The sequence below is a fragment of the Triticum urartu genome, chromosome 3A (genome assembly GCF_056163025.1).
Source record: "Triticum urartu cultivar PI428250 chromosome 3A, HENAU_Tu73, whole genome shotgun sequence".
Classification (NCBI taxonomy): Eukaryota; Viridiplantae; Streptophyta; class Magnoliopsida; order Poales; family Poaceae; genus Triticum; species Triticum urartu.
The window spans coordinates 26,464,175-26,483,920 of NC_141875.1; the positions used below are offsets into that span (position 1 = coordinate 26,464,175).

Sequence of the window (19,746 nt, forward strand, 5' to 3'; positions counted from 1 at the left end):
AGTATAAGTGTTCTCCCTGAGTATGCACCGTTGCGAAAGTTCTTCGTGCTGAGATACCACGTGATGATCGGGTGTGATAGGCTCTACGTTCAAATACAACGGGTGCAAAACAGTTGCACACGCGGAATACTCAGGTTAAACTTGACGAGCCTAGCATATAACAGATATGGCCTCGGAACACGGAGACTGAAAGGTCGAGCGTGAATCATATAGTAGATATGATCAACATAGTGATGTTCACCATTGAAACTACTCCATCTCACGTGATGATTGGACATGGTTTAGTTGATTTGGATCACGTGATCACTTAGAGGATTAGAGGGATGTCTATCTAAGTGGGAGTTCTTAAGTAATATGATTAGTTGAACTTAAATTTATCATGAACTTAGTACCTGATAGTATCTTGCTTGTCTATGTTGATTGTAGATAGATGGCCCATGCTGTTGTTCCGTTGAATTTTAATGTGTTCCTCGAGAAAGCAAAGTTGAAAGATGATGGTAGCAATTACACGGACTGGGTCCGTAACTTGAGGATTATCCTCATTGTTGCACAGAAGAATTACGTCCTGGAAGCACCGCTGAGTGCCAGGCCTGCTGCTGATGCAACTAACGACGCTAAGAACGTCTGGCAGAGCAAAGCTGATGACTACTCGATAGTTCAGTGTGCCATGCTTTACGACTTAGAACCGAGACTTCAACGATGTTTTGAACGTCATGGAGCATATGAGATGTTCCAGGAGTTGAAGTTAATATTTCAAGCAAATTCCCGGATTGAGAGATATGAAGTCTCCAATAAGTTCTATACCTGCAAGATGGAGGAGAATAGTTCTGTCAGTGAACATATACTCAGAATGTCTGGGTACCATAATCACTTGACTCTGCTGGGAATTAATCTTCCAGTTGATAGTGTCATTGACAGAGTTCTTCAATCACTACCACCAAGCTACAAGAGCTTCGTGATGAACTATAATATGCAAGGGGTGAATAAAATAATTCTCGAGCTCTTCGCAATGCTAAAGGCTGCGGAAGTAGAAATCAAGAAGGAGCATCAAGTGTTGATGGTCAACAAGACCACTAGTTTCAAGAAAAAGGGCAAAGGGAAGAAGAAGGGGAACTTCAAGAAGAACAGCAAGCAAGTTGTTGCTCAAGAGAAGAAACCCAAGTTTGGACCTAAGCCTAAAACTGAGTGCTTCTACTGCAAGCAGACTGGTCACTGGAAGCGGAACTGCCCCAAGTATTTGGCGGATAAGAAGGATGGTAAGGTGAACAAAGGTACATGTGATATACATGTTATTGATGTGTACCTTACTAATGCTCGCAGTAGCACTTGGGTATTTGATACTGGTTCTGTTGCTAATATTTGCAACTCGAAACAGGGGCTACGGATTAAGCGAAGATTGGCTAAGGATGAGGTGACGATGCGTGTGGGAAATGGTTCCAAAGTCGATGTGATCGCGGTCGGCACGCTACCTCTACATCTACCTTTGAGATTAGTATTAGACCTAAATAATTGTTATTTGGTGCCAGCGTTGAGCATGAACATTATATCTGGATCTTGTTTGATGCGAGACGGCTATTCATTTAAATCAGAGAATAATGGTTGTTCTATTTATATGAGTAATATCTTTTATGGTCATGCACCTGTGAAGAGTGGTCTATTCTTATTGAATCTCGATAGTAGTGACACACATATTCATAATGTTGAAGCCAAAAGATGCAGAGTTGATAATGATAGTGCAACTTATTTGTGGCACTGCCATTTAGGTCATATCGGTGTAAAGCGCATGAAGAAACTCCATACTGATGGACTTTTGAAACCACTTGATTATGAATCACTTGGTACTTGCGAACCGTGCCTCATGGGCAAGATGACTAAAACGCTGTTCTCCAGAACTATGGAGAGAGTAACAGATTTGTTTGGAAATCGTACATATAGACGTATGTGGTCCGATGAATGTTGAGGCTCGTGGCGGATATCGTTATTTTCGCACCTTCACAGATGAGTTAAGCAGATATGGGTATATCTACTTAATGAAGCATAAATCTGAAACATTTCAAAAGTTCAAAGAATTTCAGAGTGAAGTTGAAAATCATCATAACAAGAAAATAAAGTTTCTACGATCTGATCGTGGAGGAGAATATTTGAGTTACGAGTTTGGTCTACATTTGAAACAATGCGGAATAGTTTCACAACTCACGCCACCCGGAACACCACAGCATAATGGTGTGTCCGAACGTCGTAATCGTACTTTACTAGATATGGTGCGATCTATGATGTCTCTTTCAGATTTATCGCTATCGTTTTGGGGTTATGCTTTAGAGACGGCCGCATTCACGTTAAATAGGGCACCATCGAAATCCGTTGAGACAACGCCTTATGAATTGTGGTTTGGTAAGAAACCAAAGTTGTCGTTTCTGAAAGTTTGGGGCTGCGATGCTTATGTGAAAAAGCTTCAACCTGATAAGCTCGAACCCAAATCGGAGAAATGTGTCTTCATAGGATACCCAAAGGAGACTGTTGGGTATATCTTCTATCACAGATCTGAAGGCAAGACTTTTGTTGCTAAATTCGGAGTTTTTCTAGAGAAAGAGTTTCTCTCGAAAGAAGTGAGTGGGAAGAAAGTAGAACTTGATGAGGTAACTGTACCTGCTCCCTTATTGGAAAGTAGTTCATCACAGAAAATGGTTTCTGCGATACCTACACCAATTAGTGAGGAAGTTAATGATGATGATCATGAAACTTTAGATCAAGCTGTTACTAAACCTCGTAGGTCAACCAGAGTAAGATCCGCACCAGAGTGGTACGGTAATCCTGTTCTGGAAGTTATGTTACTAGACCATGATGAACCTACGAACTATGAAGAAGCGAGGGTGAGCCCAGATTACGCAAAATGGCTTGAGGCCATGAAATCTGAGATGGGATCCATGTATGAGAACAAAGTGTGGACTTTGGTTGACTTGCTCGTTGATCGGCAAGCAATTGAGAATAAATGGATCTTCAAGAAGAAGACTGACGCTAACGGTAATGTTACTGTCTATAAAGCTCGACTTGTTGCGAAAGGTTTTCGACAAGTTCAAGGGATTGACTACGATGAGACCTTCTCACCCGTAGCGATGCTTAAGTCTGTCTGAATCATGTTAGTAATTGCCGCATTTTATGATTATGAAATATGGCAGATGGATGTCAAAACTGCATTCTTGAATGGATTTCTGGAAGAAGAGTTGTATGCAACCGGAAGGTTTTGTCGATCCAAAGGGAGCTAACAAAGTGTGCAAGATCGAGCAATCCATTTATGGACTGGTGCAAGCCTCTCGGAGTTGGAATAAACGCTTTGATAGTGTGATCAAAGCATTTGGTTTTATACAGACTTTTGGAGAAGCCTGTATTTACAAGAAAGTGAGTGGGAGCTATGTATCATTTCTGATATTATATGTGGATGACATATTACTGATTGGAAATGATATAGAATTTCTGGATAGCATAAAGGGATACTTGAATAAGAGTTTTTCAATGAAAGACCTCGGTGAAGCTGCTTACATATTAGGCATTAAGATCTATAGAGATAGATCAAGACGCTTAATTGGACTTTCACAAAGCACATACCTTGACAAAGTTTTGAAGAAGTTCAAATTGGATCAAGCAAGGAAAGGGTTCTTGCCTGTATTACAAGGTGTGAAGTTGAGTAAGACTCAATGCCCGACCACTGCAGAAGATAGAGACAAAAAGAAAGATGTTCCCTATGCTTCGTCCATAAGCTCTATCATGTATGCAATGCTGTGTACCAGACCTGATGTGTGCCTTGCTATAAGTCTAGCAGGGAGGTACCAAAGTAATCCAGGAGTGGATCATTGTACAACAGTCAAGAACATCCTGAAATACCTGAAAAGTACTAAGGATATGTTTCTCGTTTATGGAGGTGACAAAGAGCTCATCGTAAACGGTTACGTTGATGCAAGCTTTGACACTGATCCGGACGATTCGAAATCGCAAACCGGATACATGTTTACATTGAACGGTGGAGCTGTCAGCTGGTGCAGTTCTAAACAAAGCGTCGTGGCGGGATCTACATGTGAAGCGGAGTACATAGCTGCTTCGGAAGCAGCAAATGAAGGAGTCTGGATGAAGGAGTTCATATCCGATCAAGGTGTCATACCTAGTGCATCGGGTCCAATGAAAATCTTTTGTGACAATACTGGAGCAATTGCCTTAGCGAAGGAATCCAGATTTCACAAGAGAACCAAGCACATTAAGAGACGCTTCAATTCCATCCGGGATCTAGTCCAGGTGGGAGACATAGAAATTTGCAAGATACATACGGATCTGAATGTTGCAGCCCTATTGACTAAGCCTCTTCCACGAGCAAAACATGATCAGCACCAAGGCTCCATGGGTGTTAGAATCATTACTGTGTAATCTAGACTATTGACTCTAGTGCAAGTGGGAGACTGATGGAAATATGCCCTAGAGGCAATAATAAAGTTATTATTTATTTCCTTATATCATGATAAATGTTTGTTATTCATGCTAGAATTGTATTAACCGGAAACATAATACATGTCTGAATACATAGACAAACAGAGTGTCACTAGTATGCCTCTACTTAACTAGCTCGTTGACCAAAGATGGTTAAGTTTCCTAGCCATTGACATGGGTTGTCATTTGATTAACGGGATCACATCATTAGGAGAATGATGTGATTGACATGACCCATTCCGTTAGCTTAGCACACGATCGTTTAAGTATGTTGCTATTGCTTTCTTCATGACTTATACATGTTCCTATGACTATGAGATTATGCAACTCACGTTTACCGGAGGAATACTTTGTGTGCTACCAAACGTCACAACATAACTGGGTGATTATAAAGGTGCTCTACGGGTGTCTTCGAAGGTACTTGTTGGGTTGGCATATTTCGAGATTAGGATATGTCACTCCGATTGTCAGAGAGGTATCTCTGGGCCCTCTCGGTAATGCACATCACTTAAGCCTTGCAAGCATTGCAATTAATGAGTTAGTTGCGGGATGATGTATTACGGGACGAGTAAAGAGACTTGCCGGTAACGAGATTGAACTAGGTATTGAGATACCGACGATCGAATCTCGGGCAAGTAACATACCGATGACAAAGGGAACAACGTATGTTGTTATGCGATCTGACCGATAAAGATCTTCATAGAATATGTAGGAGCCAATATGAGCATCCAGGTTCCACTATTGGTTATTGACCGGAGACGTGTCTCGGTCATGTCTACATAGTTCTCGAACCCGTAGGGTCCGCACGCTTAACGCTACGATGACAGTTATATTATGAGTTTTATGTTTTGATGTACCGAAGGTTTTTCGGAGTCCCGGATGTGATCATGGACATGACAAGGAGTCTCGAAATATTCGAGACATGAAGATTGATATATTGGAAGCCTTGGATATCGGAAGTGTTCCGGGTGAAATCGGGATTTTACCGGAGTACCGGGGGGTTACCGAAACCCCCCGGGGGCTTAATGGGCCTACATGGGCCTTAGTGGAAAAGGAGGGAAGCAAGGGAAGTGTGGGGCGCGCCCCCCTAGGCCCAAACCGAATTGGTTTAGGGCAAAGGGCCCCCCCCTCTTTCCTTCTTCCCCCCTCCTAAGTCCTAATCCAACTAGGAAAAGGGGGGTGGGAGTAGGACTCCTCCGGCGTGCCTCTCCCCTTGGCCGGCCGCACCCCCTTGCTCCTTTATATACAGGGGCAAGGGGGCACCTCTAGACACACAAGTTGATCAAGTTGATCGTCTCTTAGCCGTGTGCGGTGCCCCCCTCCACCATAGTCCACGTCAATAATACTATAGTGGTGCTTAGGCGAAGCCCTGCGTCGGTAGAACATCAACATCATCACCACGCCGTCGTGCTGAAGAAACTCTCCCTCAACACTCGGCTGGATCGGAGTTAGAGGGACGTCATCGGGCTAAACATGTGCTGAAATCGGAGGTGTCGTGTGTTCGGTACTTGATCGGTCGGATCGTGAAGACGTACGACTACATCAACCGCATTGTGCTAACGCTTCCGCTTTCGGTCTACGAGGGTACGTGGACAACACTCTCCTCTCTTGTTGCTATGCATCACCATGATCTTGCGTGTGTGTAGGAATTTTTTTGAAATTACTACGTTCCCCAACAAGTCCCTCTAACCATCCAACCACAGGTTGGTTCGCTACTTTACACATATCAGTAGGCTCTCGCCAGACACAACCTACAATTTTAACCTGGCCGACCTCTACCTATGCCTTGTCACGCAACTCTCCTCCATGGTTGCCCCATTCTCCGAGATGGAAATCAAAGAGGCCTTCCTCCCACTAGCGAAAAAACGGCTAGCCACAACTTTCATTGGTGGTGCGCCATTTTTCCATCAACGCCAGAACTAATTTTTTAGATAGTGCTGGCGTCGGCCAATTTTGTACGCCATAGATATTGCTTGATTACTGGCATCGGAATCTTAAAGAATGCCACCTGTATGCAGGCCCCAACATTCTAACCTGGCCTAACTTAGTGCCGGCATCGCAAAAATGCCCTGCCACAGCACTAACCATAATAGCTATGACGTCGTCGAGTAAGTTACAACAACAGTATATTTTGCGGGCCCACTTTGGTTGGTTCATTTTTGAGCCAGCATAACACCGGCATGAGCAGTATTCCAACACCTGGGCTACATATAACTGTAATGGCGTTCCCTATTTTTTGTACGCCAACAATTACGCCGCAACACTATGCACATGTGACCTTGCATTCACTTAGATATTTCCCTCCTTCTTTCTCCCTCTTTCCTCTTCCTTCTCTCTCTCTCTCTTCTCTTCTTCTTGAGAAAAAGACCAAATTCTTGCTCATGAATTTTTTAAGTATGTAGTTAGATCTAGCTAGGTGATGCATTAATTAAGCTTGCTAGTCTTCACACTCTCACTCACTAAGCTAGTAGTTCTCTTCTCTGGAGAAATATGCCCTAGAGGAAATAATAAAGTTGTTATTTATATTTCCTTATATCATGAAAAATGTTTATTATTCATGCTAGAATTGTATTAACCGGAAACTTAGTACATGTGTGAACACATAGACAAATAGAGTGTCTCTAGTATGTCTCTACTTGACTAGCTCGTTAATCAAAGATGGTTAAGTTTTCTAGCCAAAGACATGTGTTGTCATTTGATGAATGGGATCACATCATTAGAGAATGATGTGATGGATAAGACCCATATGTTAGCTTAGCACTATGATCGTTTAGTATATTGTTATTGCTTTCTTCATGACTTATACATGTTCCTATGACTATGAGATTATGCAACTCCCGAATCCGGAGGATTTGTCACTCCGATTGTCGGAGAGGTATCTCTAGGCCCTCTCGATAATGCACATCACTATAAGCCTTGCAAGCAATGTGGCTAATGAGTTAGTTATGGGATGATGCATTACGGAACGAGTAAAGAGACTTGCTGGTAACGAGTTTGAACTAGGTATGATGATACGGATGATCGAATCTCGGGCAAGTAACATACAAATGACAAAGGGAACAACATATATTGTTATGCGGTTTGACCGATAAAGATCTTCGTAGAATATATAGGAGCCAATATGAACATCCAGGTTCCTCTATTGCTTATTGACCGGAGATGAGTCTCGGTCATGTCTACATAGTTCTCGAACACGTAGGGTCCGCACGCTTAACGTTCGATGATGATCGATATTATGAGTTTATGTGTTTTACTGTACCGAAGGTAGTTTGGAGTCCCGGATGTGATCACGGTCATGACGAGGAGTCTCGAAATGGTCGAGACATAAAGAATGATATATTGGATGATGTTATTCGGACACCGGATGAGTTCCGGGGGTCACCGGATAAATATCGGAGTGCCGGAAGGGTTATCGAAACCACCGGAGAAGTAATGGGCCTTATTGGGCCTAGGGGAGAGAGAGAGAGGGACTGCCAAGGGCTGGCCTGCGCCCCCCATGGGCCTAGTCCGAATTGGACTAGGGGAGGGGCGGCGCCTCCTCCTTCCTTCTCTTTCCCCCTCCTTCCTTCTTCTCCTAGTAGGACTAGGGAAGGGGGAGTCCTACTCCTACTAGGAGGAGGATTCCTCCCCCCTTGGCGCGCCTATGAGGGCCGGCCGGCCTCCCCCTCCCTCCTTTATATACGTGGGGAAGGGTCACCCTAGAACACAAGTTGACAGTTGTCTTAGCCGTGTGCGGTGCCCCCTCCACAAATTTCCACCTCAGTCATATCGTTGTAGAGCTTAGGCGAAGCCCTGCATCGGTAACTTCATCAACACCGTCACCACGCCGTCGTGCTGACGAAACTCTCCCTCGGCCTTAGCTAGATCAAGAGTACGAGGGACGTCACCGAGCTAAACGTGTGCAGATCGCGGAGGTGCCGTGCGTTCGGTACTTGATCGGTTGGATCGCGAAGGCGTTCGACTACATCAACCGCGTTACTTAACGCTTCCGCTTTTGGTCTATGAGGGTATGTGGACACTCTCTCCCCGCTCGTTGCTATGCATCACCTAGATGGATCTTGCGTGTGCGTAGGATTTTTTTTTGAAATTACTGCATTCCCCAATAGTGGCATCCGAGCCAGGTCTATGCGTAGATGTTATATGCAAGAGTAGAACACAAAGGAGTTGTGGGCGTGGGTATATACATATTGCTTGTCGTCACTAGTTGTTTCTTGATTCGGCAATATTGTTGGATGAAGCGTCCCGAACCGACATTACATGACCGCCTTCATGAGACTAGTTCTACCGACGTTCTTTGCACACAGGTGGCTGGCGGGTGTCGGTTTCTCCAACTTTAGTTGAATCGGATTCAATGAACAGGGTTCTTTCTGAAGATCAAAAAGCAATCACTATACCGCGTTGTGGTTTTTTGATGCGTAGGTAAGAACGGTTCTTGCTAAGCCTGTAGCAGCCACGTAAAACTTGCAACAACAAAGTAGAGGGCGTCTAACTTGTTTTTGCAGGGCATGTTGTGATGTGATATGGTCAAGACTTGATTATATAAATTATTGTATGAGATGATCATGTTTTGTAAGACAGTTATCGGCAACTGGCAGGAGCCATATGGTTGTCACTTTATTGTATGAAATGCAATCGCCATGTAATAGCTTTACTTTATCACTAAGCGGTAGCGATAGTCGTAGAAGCAATAGTTGGCGAGATGACAACGATGCTGCGATGGAGATCAAGGTGTCAAGCCAGTGACGATAGTGATCACGACGGTGCTTTGGAGATGGAGATCAAAGGCACAAGATGATGATGGCCATATCATATCACTTATTTGATTGCATGTGATGTTTATCCTTTATGCATCTTATTTTGCTTAGTTCGGCGGTAGCATAGAAGATGATCTCTCACTAAATTTCAAGGTACAGGTGTTCTCCCTGAGTATGCACAGTTGCTATAGTTCGTCGTGCCGAGACATCACGTGATGATCGGGTATGATAAGCTCTACGTTCACATACAACGGGTGCAAGCCAGTTTTGCACACGCAGAATACTCAGGTTAAATTGACGAGCCTAGCATATGCAGATATGGCCTCGGAACACTGAGACCGAAAGGTCGAGCGTGAATCATATAGTAGATATGATCAACATAGCTAGTGATGTTCACCATTGAAAACTTCTCCATCTCACGTGATGATCGGACATGGTTTAGTTGATATGGATCACGTGATCACTTAGATGATTAGAGGGATGTCTATCTAAGTGGGAGTTCTTAAGTAATATGATTAATTGAACTTTAATTTATCATGACCTTAGTCCTAGTAGTTTTTGCATATCTATGTTGTAGATCAATAGCTCGCGTATAGCTCCCATGTTTTATTTTTGATATGTTCCTAGTGAAAAACATGTTGAAAGATGATAGTAGCAATGATGCGGACTAGCTCCATGATCTGAGGATTATCCTCATTGCTGCACAGAAGAATTATGTCCTTGATGCACCGCCAGGTGACAAGCCTATTGCAGGAGCAGATGCAGACGTTATGAATGTTTGGCAAGCTAGGTATGATGACTACTTGATAGTTTAGTGCGCCATGCTTTACGGCTTAGAACCGAGACTTCAAAAACGTTTTGAACACCATAAAGCATATAAGATGTTCCAAGAGCTGAAATTGGTATTTCAGATTCATGCCCGAGTCGAGAGGTATGAGACCTCTAACAAGTACTTTTCCTACAAGATGGAGGAGAATAGCTCAACCAGTGAGCATGTGCTCAGATTGTCTGAGTACTACAATCGCTTGAATCAAGTGGGAGTTAATCTTCTAGATAAAATAGTAATTGACAGAGTTCTCTAGTCACTATCGCCAAGTTACTGGAACTTCGTGATGAACTATAATATGAAAGGGATGACGAAAACGATTCCCGAGCTCTTTGTGATGCTGAAATCAATGAAGGTAGAAATCAAGAAAAGCATCAAATGTTGATGGTTTACAAGACCACTAGTTTCAAGTAAAATGGCAATGGAAAGAAAGAGAACTTCAAGAAGAATGGCAAGCAAGTTTCCACTCCCATGAAGAAGCCCAAAGCTAGACCCAAGCCTGAAACTGAGTGCTTCTACTGCAAAGGAAATGGTCACTGGAAGCGGAACTGCCCCAAATACTTGGCAGATGAGAAGGATGGCAAAGTGAACAAAAGTATATATGATATACATGTTATTGGTGCGTACTTTGCTAGTGTTCATAGTAGCCCTTGGGTATTTGATACTAATTCAGTTGCTATGATTAGTAACTTGAAACATGAGTTACAAAATGAACAGAGACTAGTTGAGGGCGAGGTGGCGATGTGTGTTGGAAGTGATTCCAAGGTTGATAAGATGACCATCGCACACTTCCTTTACCTTCGGGATTAGTGTTAAACCTAAAATAAATGTTATTTGGTGTTTGCGTTGAGCATAATATGATTGTATCATGTTTATTGCAATACGGTTATTCATTTAAGTCAAAGAATAATTGTTATTCTATTTACATGAATAATACCTTCTGAGGTCATACACCCAAGGTGAATGGTTTACTAAATCTCAATCATAGTGATACACATATTCATAATATTGATGCCAAAAGATGCAAAGTTGATAATGATAGTGCAACATATTTGTGGCACTGTTGTTTAGGTCATATTGGTGTAAAGCGCATGAAGAAACTCCATGCTGATGGGATTTTGGAATCACTTGATTATGAATCACTTGATGCTTGCGAACCATGCCTCATGGGTAAGATGATTAAGACTCCATTCTCCGGAACAATGGAGTGAGCAACTGACTTATTGGAAATGATGCATATTGATGTATGCGATCCGATGAGTGTTGAGGCTCGCGGCGGGTATCGTTATTTTCTGACCTTCACAGGTGATTTGAGCAGATATGGGTATATCTACTTAATGAAACACAAGTCTGAAACATTTGAAAAGTTCAAAGAATTTCAGAGTGAAGTAGAGAATCATCGTAACAATAAAATAAAGTTTCTACGATCTGATCGCGGAGGCAAATATTTGAGTTACGAGTTTGGCCTTCAATTAAAATAATGTGGAATAGTTTCCCAAACTCATGCCACCTGGAACACCATAGCATGATGGTGTGTCCGAACATCGTAATCGTACTTTATTAGATATGCTGCGATTTATGATGTCTCTTACCGATTTACCACTACCGTATTGGGGTTATGCATTAGAGACAACTGCATTCACGTTAAATAGGGCACCATCTAAATTCATTGAGACGACACCATATGAACTGTGGTTTAGCAAGAAACCTAAGATGTCGTTCCTTAAAGTTTAGGGCTATGATGCTTATGTGAAAAAGCTTCAACCTGATAAGCTCGAACCCAAATCTGAGAAATGCGTCTTCATAGGATACCCAAAGGAAACTGTTGGGTACACCTTCTATCACAGATCCGAAGGCAAGATTTTCGTTGCTAAGAATGGATCCTTTCTAGAGAATGAGTTTCTCTCGAGGGATGTGAGTGGGAGGAAAGTAGAACTTGATGAGGTAACTGTACCTTCTCTCGAATTGGAAAGTAGTTCATCAGATAAATCTATTCCTGTGATGCCTACACCAACTAGAGAGGAAGTTAATGATGATGATCATGAAACTTCGGATCAAGTTACTACAGAACTTCATAGGTCAACCAGAGCACGATCCGCACCAGAGTGGTACGACAATCCTATACTGGAAGTCATGTTACTATACCATGATGAACTTACGAACTATGAGGAAGTGATGATGAGCCTAGATTCCGTAAAATGGCTTGAGGCCATGAAATCTGAGATGGGATCCATGTATGAGACCAAAGTATGGACTTTGGTGGACTTGCCCAATGATCGGCAAGCCATAGAGAATAAATGGATCTTTAAGAGGAAGATGGACGCTGATAGTAGTGTTACTATCCACAAAGCTCGAATTGTCGAAAAACAGTTTTTGACAAGTTCAAGGTATTAACTAGGATGAGGTTTTCTCATTCGTAGCGATGCTTAAGTCTGTCCAAATCATGTTAGCAAATTGCCACATTTTATGAAATCTGGCAAATGGATATCAAAACTACATTCCTTAATGGATTTCTTAAAGAAGAGTTGTATATGATGCAACCAAAAGGTTTTGTCAATCCTAAAGGTGCTAACATAATGTGCAAGCTCTAGCGATCAATCTATCGACTAGTGCAAGCATCTCGGAGTTGGAATACACGCTTTGATAAGTTGATCAAAGCATATTATTTTATACAGACTTGCGGTGAAGCTTGTATTTACAAGAAAGTGAGTGGGAGCACTATAGCCTTTCTGATAAGTATATGTGAATGCCATATTGTTGATCGGAAATGATGTAGAATTTTTTGAAAAGCATAAAGGAGTGTTTGAAAATAGTTTTCAAAGAAAGACCTCGGTGAAGCTGTTTACATATTAGGCATCAAGATCTATAGAGATAGATCAAGACGCTTGATAAAGATTTTTCAATGATTAAATACCTTGCCAAGATTTTTGAAGTAGTTCAAAATGGAACAGTCAAAGAAGGAGTTCTTGCCTGTATTGCAAGGTGTAAAGTTGAGTAAGACTCAAAACATGACCATGGCAGAAAATAGAAAGAGAATGAAAGTCATTCCCTATGCCCCAACCATAGGTTCTATGAAGTATGCTATGCTATGTACCTTGCCATGAGTTTGGCAAGGGGGTACGATATTGATCCAGGAGTAGATCACTTGACAGCGGCCAAAATTATCCTTAGAAGACTAAGGAGATATTTCTCGATTATGGAGGTGATAAAGAGTTCGTCGTAAAGAGTTACACCGATGCAAGCTTTTACACCGATCTGGATGACTCTAAGTCTCGATCTAGATACATATTGAAAGTGGGAGCGATTAGCTAGAGTAGCTCTGTGCAGAGCATTGTAGACATAGAAAATTTGCAAAATACATACGGCTCTGAATGTGGCAGACCCGTTGACTAAACTTCTCTCACAAGCAAAACATGATCACTCTTTGGGTGTTAATCACATAGCAATGTGAACTAGATTATTGACTCTAGTAAAACCTTTGGGTATTAGGCACATGGAGATGTGAACTAATCACATAAATATTTGAACTATTGGTGTGAACTCACATGACGATGTGAACTAGATTATTGACTCTAGTGCAAGTGGGAGACTGAAGGAAATATGCCCTAGAGGCAATAATAAAGTTGTTATTTATATTTCCTTATATCATGATAAATATTTATTATTCATGCTAGAATTGTATTAACCGAAAACTTAGTACATGTGTGAATACATAGACAAACAAAGTGTCTCTAGTATGCCTCTACTTAACTAGATCGTTAATCAAAGATGGTTAAGTTTCCTAGCCATAGACATGTGTTGTCATTTGATTAATGATGTCTACTACACAATCTTCTTCTTATAGATGTTGTTGGGCCTCCAAGTGCAGAGGTTTGTAGGACAGTAGCAAATTTCCCTCAAGTGGACGACCTAAGGTTTATCAATCCGTGGGAGGCGTAGGATGAAGATGGTCTCTCTCAAATAATCCTACAACCAAATAGCAAAGAGTCACTTGTGTCCCCAACACACCCAATACAATGGTAAATTGTATAGGTGCACTAGTTCGGCGAAGAGATGGTGATACAAGTGCAATATGGATGGTAGATATAGGTTTTTGTAATATGAAAATATAAAAACAGCAAGGTAACTAATGATAAAAGTGAGCACAAACGGTATTGCAATGCTTTGAAACAAGGCCTAGGATTCATACTTTCACTAGTGCAAGTTCTCTCAACAAGGATAACATAATTAGATCATATAACTATCCCTCAACATGCAACAAAGAGTCACTCCAAAGTCACTAATAGCGGAGAACAAACGAAGAGATTATTGTAGGGTACGAAACCACCTCAAAGTTATCCTTTCTGATCGATGTATTCAAGTGTCCGTAGTAAAATAACACGAAGCTATTCTTTCCGTTCGATCTATCCTAGAGTTCGTACTAGAATAACACCTTCAGACACAAATCAACCAAAACCCTAATGTCACCTAGATACTCCAATGTCACCTCAAGTATCTGTGGGTATGATTATACGATATGCATCACACAATCTCAGATTCATCTATTCAACCAAAACAAAGAACTTCAAAGAGTGCCCCAAAGTTTCTACCGGAGAGTCAAGACGAAAACGTGTGCCAACCCCTATGCATAAGTTCACAAGGTCACGGAACTCGCAAGTTGATCACCAAAACATACATCAAGTGGATCACGTGAATATCCCATTGTCACCATAGATAAGCACATGCAAGACATACATCAAGTGTTCTCAAATCCTTAAAGACTCAATCCGATAAGATAACTTCTAAGGGAAAACAAAATCCATCACAAGGAGATAGAGGGGGAGAAACATCATAAGATCCAACTATAGTAGCAAAGCTCGCGGTACATCAAGATCCTACCAAATCAAGAACATGAGAGAGAGAGATCAAACACATAGCTACTGGTACATACCCTCAGCCCCGAGGGTGAACTACTCCCTCCTTGTCATGGAGGGTGCCGGAACGGGTCTAGATTGGTTTTCGATGGCTACAGAGGCTTGCGGCGGTGGAACTCCCGATCTAAGTTTCTTTCTGGAAGTTTGGGTATATATATAAGAAGTGTTGGAGTCGGGAACAAGTCAGGGGGTCCCCGAGGCGGCCACGAGGTAGGGGGCACGCCCAGGGGGGTAGGGCGCGCCCCTCACCCTCGTGGGTGCCTCGAGACTCTTCTGGCCCATCTCTGGTACTCCGTGGGCTTCTTCTGGTGCAAAAATTATCTTCGTGAATCTTCAGGTCAATTGGACTCTCTTTGGTTTTCCTTTTCTGCAAGACTCAAAAACAAGGAAAAAATAGAAGCTAGCACTGGGCTCTAGGTTAATAGGTTAGTCCCAAAAATCATATAAAATAGCATATAAATGCATATAAAACATCCAATGTTGATAATATAATATCATGGAACAATCAAAAATTATAGATACATTGGAGACGTATCAATGAACGGGATCACATCATTAGAGAATGATGTGATGGACAAGACCCATCCGTTAGCTTAGCACTATGATCGTTTAGTTTATTGCTATTGCTTTCTTCATGACTTATACATGTTCCTATGACTATGAGATTATGCAACTCCTGATTACCGGAGGAACACTTAGTGTGCTATCAAACGTCACAACGTAACTGGGTGATTATAAAGATGATATACAGGTGTCTCCGATGGTGTTTGTTGAGTTGGCATAGATCGAAATCAGGATTTGTCACTCTGATTGTCGGAGAGGTATCCCTGGGCCCTCTCGGTAATGCACATCACTATAAGCCTTGCAAGCAATGTGACTAATGAGTTAGTTACGGGATGATGCATTATGGAACGAGTAAAGAGACTTGTCGGTAACGAGATTGAACTAGGTATGATGTACGGACGATCGAATCTCGGGCAAGTAACATACCGATGACAAAGGGAACAACATATATTGTTATTCGGTTTGACCGATAAAGATCTTCGTAGAATATGTAGGAGCCAATATGAACATCCAGGTTCCGCTATTGGCTATTGACCGGAGATGAGTCTCGGTCATGTCTACATAGTTCTCGAACCCATAGGGTCCGCACGCTTAACGTTCGATGACCATCGGTATTATGAGTTTATGTGTTTCGATGTACCAAAGGTAGTTCGCAGTCCCGGATGTGATCACGGACATGACGAGGAGTCTTGAAATGGTCGAGACATAAAGAATGATATATTGGATGATGTTATTCGGACACCGGATGAGTTCCGGGGGTCACCGGATAAATATCGGAGTGCCGGAAGGGTTATCGGAACCATCAGAGAAGTAATGGGCCTTATTGGGCCTAGGGGGGACAGCGAGGGACTGCCAAGGGCTGGCCGCGTGCCCCCCATGGGCCTAGTCCGAATTGTACTAGGGGGAGGGCGGCGCCCCCTCCTTCCTTCTCTTTCCCCCTCCTTCCTTCTTCTCCTAGTAGGACTAGGAAAGGGGGGAGTCCTACTCCTACTAGGAGGAGGATTCCTCCCCCTTGGCGTGCCTATGAGGGTCGGCCGGCCTCCCCCTCCCTCCTTTATATACGTGGGGAGGGGGGAACCCTAGAACACAAGTTGACAGTTGTCTAAGTCGTGTGTGGTGCCCCCTCCACAGATTTCCACCTCGGTCATATCGTTGTAGAGCTTAGGCGAAGCCCTGTGTCGGTAACTTCATCAACACCGTCAGCACACCGTCGTGTTGACGAAACTCTCCCTCGGCCTCAGCTGGATCAAGAGTACGAGGGACGTCACCGAGCTGAACGTGTGCTGATCGGGGAGGTGCCGTGCGTTTGGTACTTGATTGGTTGGATCACGAAGACGTTCGACTACATCAACCGCGTTACTTAACGCTTCCGATTTCGGTCTACGAGGGTACGTGGACACTCTCTCCCTGCTTGTTGCTATGCATCACCTAGATGGATCTTGCGTGTGCGTAGGAATTTTTTTGAAATTACTGCGTTCCCCAACATTCTCCACCTACTCAAACACACACACTTGCATTAAAATTTCCACCACACTTCATTAATGGTGCCTTCAACTTAGGTACGGTCGCCCCCGCTCCCGCACCTTTGATGAGGTAAAATAGATAAAAACTTCTCGTTAATTTATGTGCATATATATGATGCATGCGCATATGGGTGGATATGTGATGGATGTGTGTGTCATTAGTTGCTATCTATAGAAATTGCATTGGTCGCGAATTATTGTCTCATGCGATGTTTCATTTTGCATGCAATGTCTAGAGACTTGCCAATGTTTTGGCGAAACGTTGGTTCATTTTCATTTCATCAAAATTTTGGCACTCAATATGTCCCTTTTTTTAGCAAAGGTCATGCCGATTTTTATGCCATCATTGGTAATATATGTAATTATTTTTGTACTTTTACCTTTGCAGCGCTGCTTGATCTATCGAAAGATTCAATATGGATCAAAATGTGAAGGGCTTTCTCAATTTTGCGGTGGAAAATATGATACAAAAGGGTGAAGTGCAGATATTTTGTCCATGTTCGACATGCAAAATGAAGTTTTGCACAACCCGTTCGAAGGCAACATGCTGGCACACTTGCTCCGTCACGATTTTGTTGCAGATTATACACGATGGACAAAGCATGGTGAGGAGAATTTTAGCGATGAAGAAGGAGGAAACAATGATGCGGAAAACTCTGTCGATGAAGTAGAGCTACCAAAAGGAGGAAACTATGAACATGCCCATGGAGGAGAAAATGATGAAATGCCACCCCGAACATGAAGAGGATCATGAGACTGTTACGCAGGATATGTCGTTGGCTACAATGCTACAAGATCCTCATGTTAAATATCTCCTTCAGAAGTAGATGACAACCAAGAGAGCTACTATTAAAGAGGCTCTAAAGTTGGCGCAAATGGAATTATACATGAAAACTCCACTGTATGAAGGTTGCGATCCCGAGCACACCCGCATGCACGTCACGCTCAAACTTCAGGACATCAATGCAAGATTCAAGAACACACATGCAAGTCTGGATGCTACATTGGAATATTTATAAAGTTTTGCCCAAGGGGAATTTGTTTCCTCGTAGTGTCGATGAGGCAGAGAAGATCGTGTGCCTGCGTAATTTGCTACACGTAAGATATCACATATGCTTAAACGATTGCATCTTATATTGGAATGAGTATGAGAACAAAATAGAGTGTCCAACTTGCAACGAACCCTGATACAAGCCCAGAGAGAAGGAACCTAAAGGTTGTATGGTACCTTCCATTCATTCCTCGCTTGTAGCGTTATTTCGCTGACCCGAAGGAAACAAAGAACATGAGTTGGCACAAGACTAGAATGTCTAAAAGTGTTGGCATTCTGAGATATATTGCAGATAGTTGTCAGTGGAAAGCACTGGACAGTTTAGAACCAGAATTCACAGCAAAACCAAGAAACCCCTAGGTTGGGTGTCAGTAGTGATGGACTAAATCCATTTGGCAAACAGAGTAGCACACATAGTACATGGCCCATATTTGTATGGATATACAACCTCCCTCCCTGGCTTTGTACGAAACAAAAGTACATACACATGGTTATGCTAATTCAAGGGTCAGTCCAACCTGGCAATGATATCAACACATATCTTGAGCTGTTGAAGGAGGAGTTAGAAATATTATGGAAGCCCGAAGGGGTCAAACCTGGGATGCTAGCACAGGAAATTATTTACACATGAGAGCAGCATTGGTCATGACCATTCATGACTATGGGTTACAGATATATCTTCGGTCGGGCATGCCATGGACACTGCGGTTGTGTTAAATGTATGGATGGAACATCTTTTCGGCAGCTATCAAAAAAGGGCAGTAGCAAAACAGTGTTCATGGGCCATAGAAGGTGGCTTGACAAAGAGGACGAGTGGAGAACTCGTGGAGATCTGTTTGACAACACTAATGAGACCCGAGGGTATATCTGGCCATGGGCCGGGCCGGGCCGGGCTTGGGCCGGGCCTAAAAAAGCCCATGGCAAAAAACTGAGGCCCAGGCCCTCCCAGGCCCTACCATTGGGCCTACTTTTCAAGCCCAAGCCCGGCCCATCTGGTAAAAAGCCCTGAAAAGCCCTTAGGGCTTAGGGCCGTGGGCCGGGCCTCTTCCTTAAAATGCCAATATGCCAAGTCCAAGCCCATCCAGGCTCTGCTGGTGGGCTCAAAACTCAGGCCCAAGCCCGGCCCACGGAAAAGCCATCGGGCCTAGGCCCTGGATTTTAGGGCTGGGCCTGGGTGGGCCGACAGGGCCGGGCCTGAGATGGCCAGGACTACCCGAGGGCCACCACATAAGAGGTCTGGAGAAGAAATTATGAAAATGTTAATGAATTGGGAAGATTTCCCTAAGCCAGGAAAGAAAAGAAAGAAGTCCTCTGAGAAAATACCGCTAAAAGTATGGAAAAGGAAGTCTGTTTTCTAGGGCTTGCAGTATTGGGAACTACTCAGTACGCCCCATTCTCTTGATATGATGTATATCACAAAAAATGTGTGCAAGAGTTTGCTTGGCACACTGTTTGAATATTCCGCCTTCTTTCTCTTTTGAGTTTTTCTGGCGGACCTGCCGTAGGCTAAACTTTTTGAGTTTTTATTAGTAACAAGTAAATATTTTGTTTGGAGGGGTCACAAAGCCAAAAAATAAGTGATTTTAGCCTTTATAAAAGTAGCCCTTGACTTTGACTTGAAGAATTGAATCTGCCTTCTTCT

General features: G+C 42.8%; 1 pseudogene; it reads left to right on the forward strand.

The window, feature by feature from the left end:
* The first annotated feature begins 17,460 nt into the window (after positions 1–17,460).
* LOC147978106 (uncharacterized) lies at positions 17,461–18,241 on the forward strand (annotated as a pseudogene).
* The last annotated feature ends 1,505 nt before the right edge of the window (positions 18,242–19,746 follow it).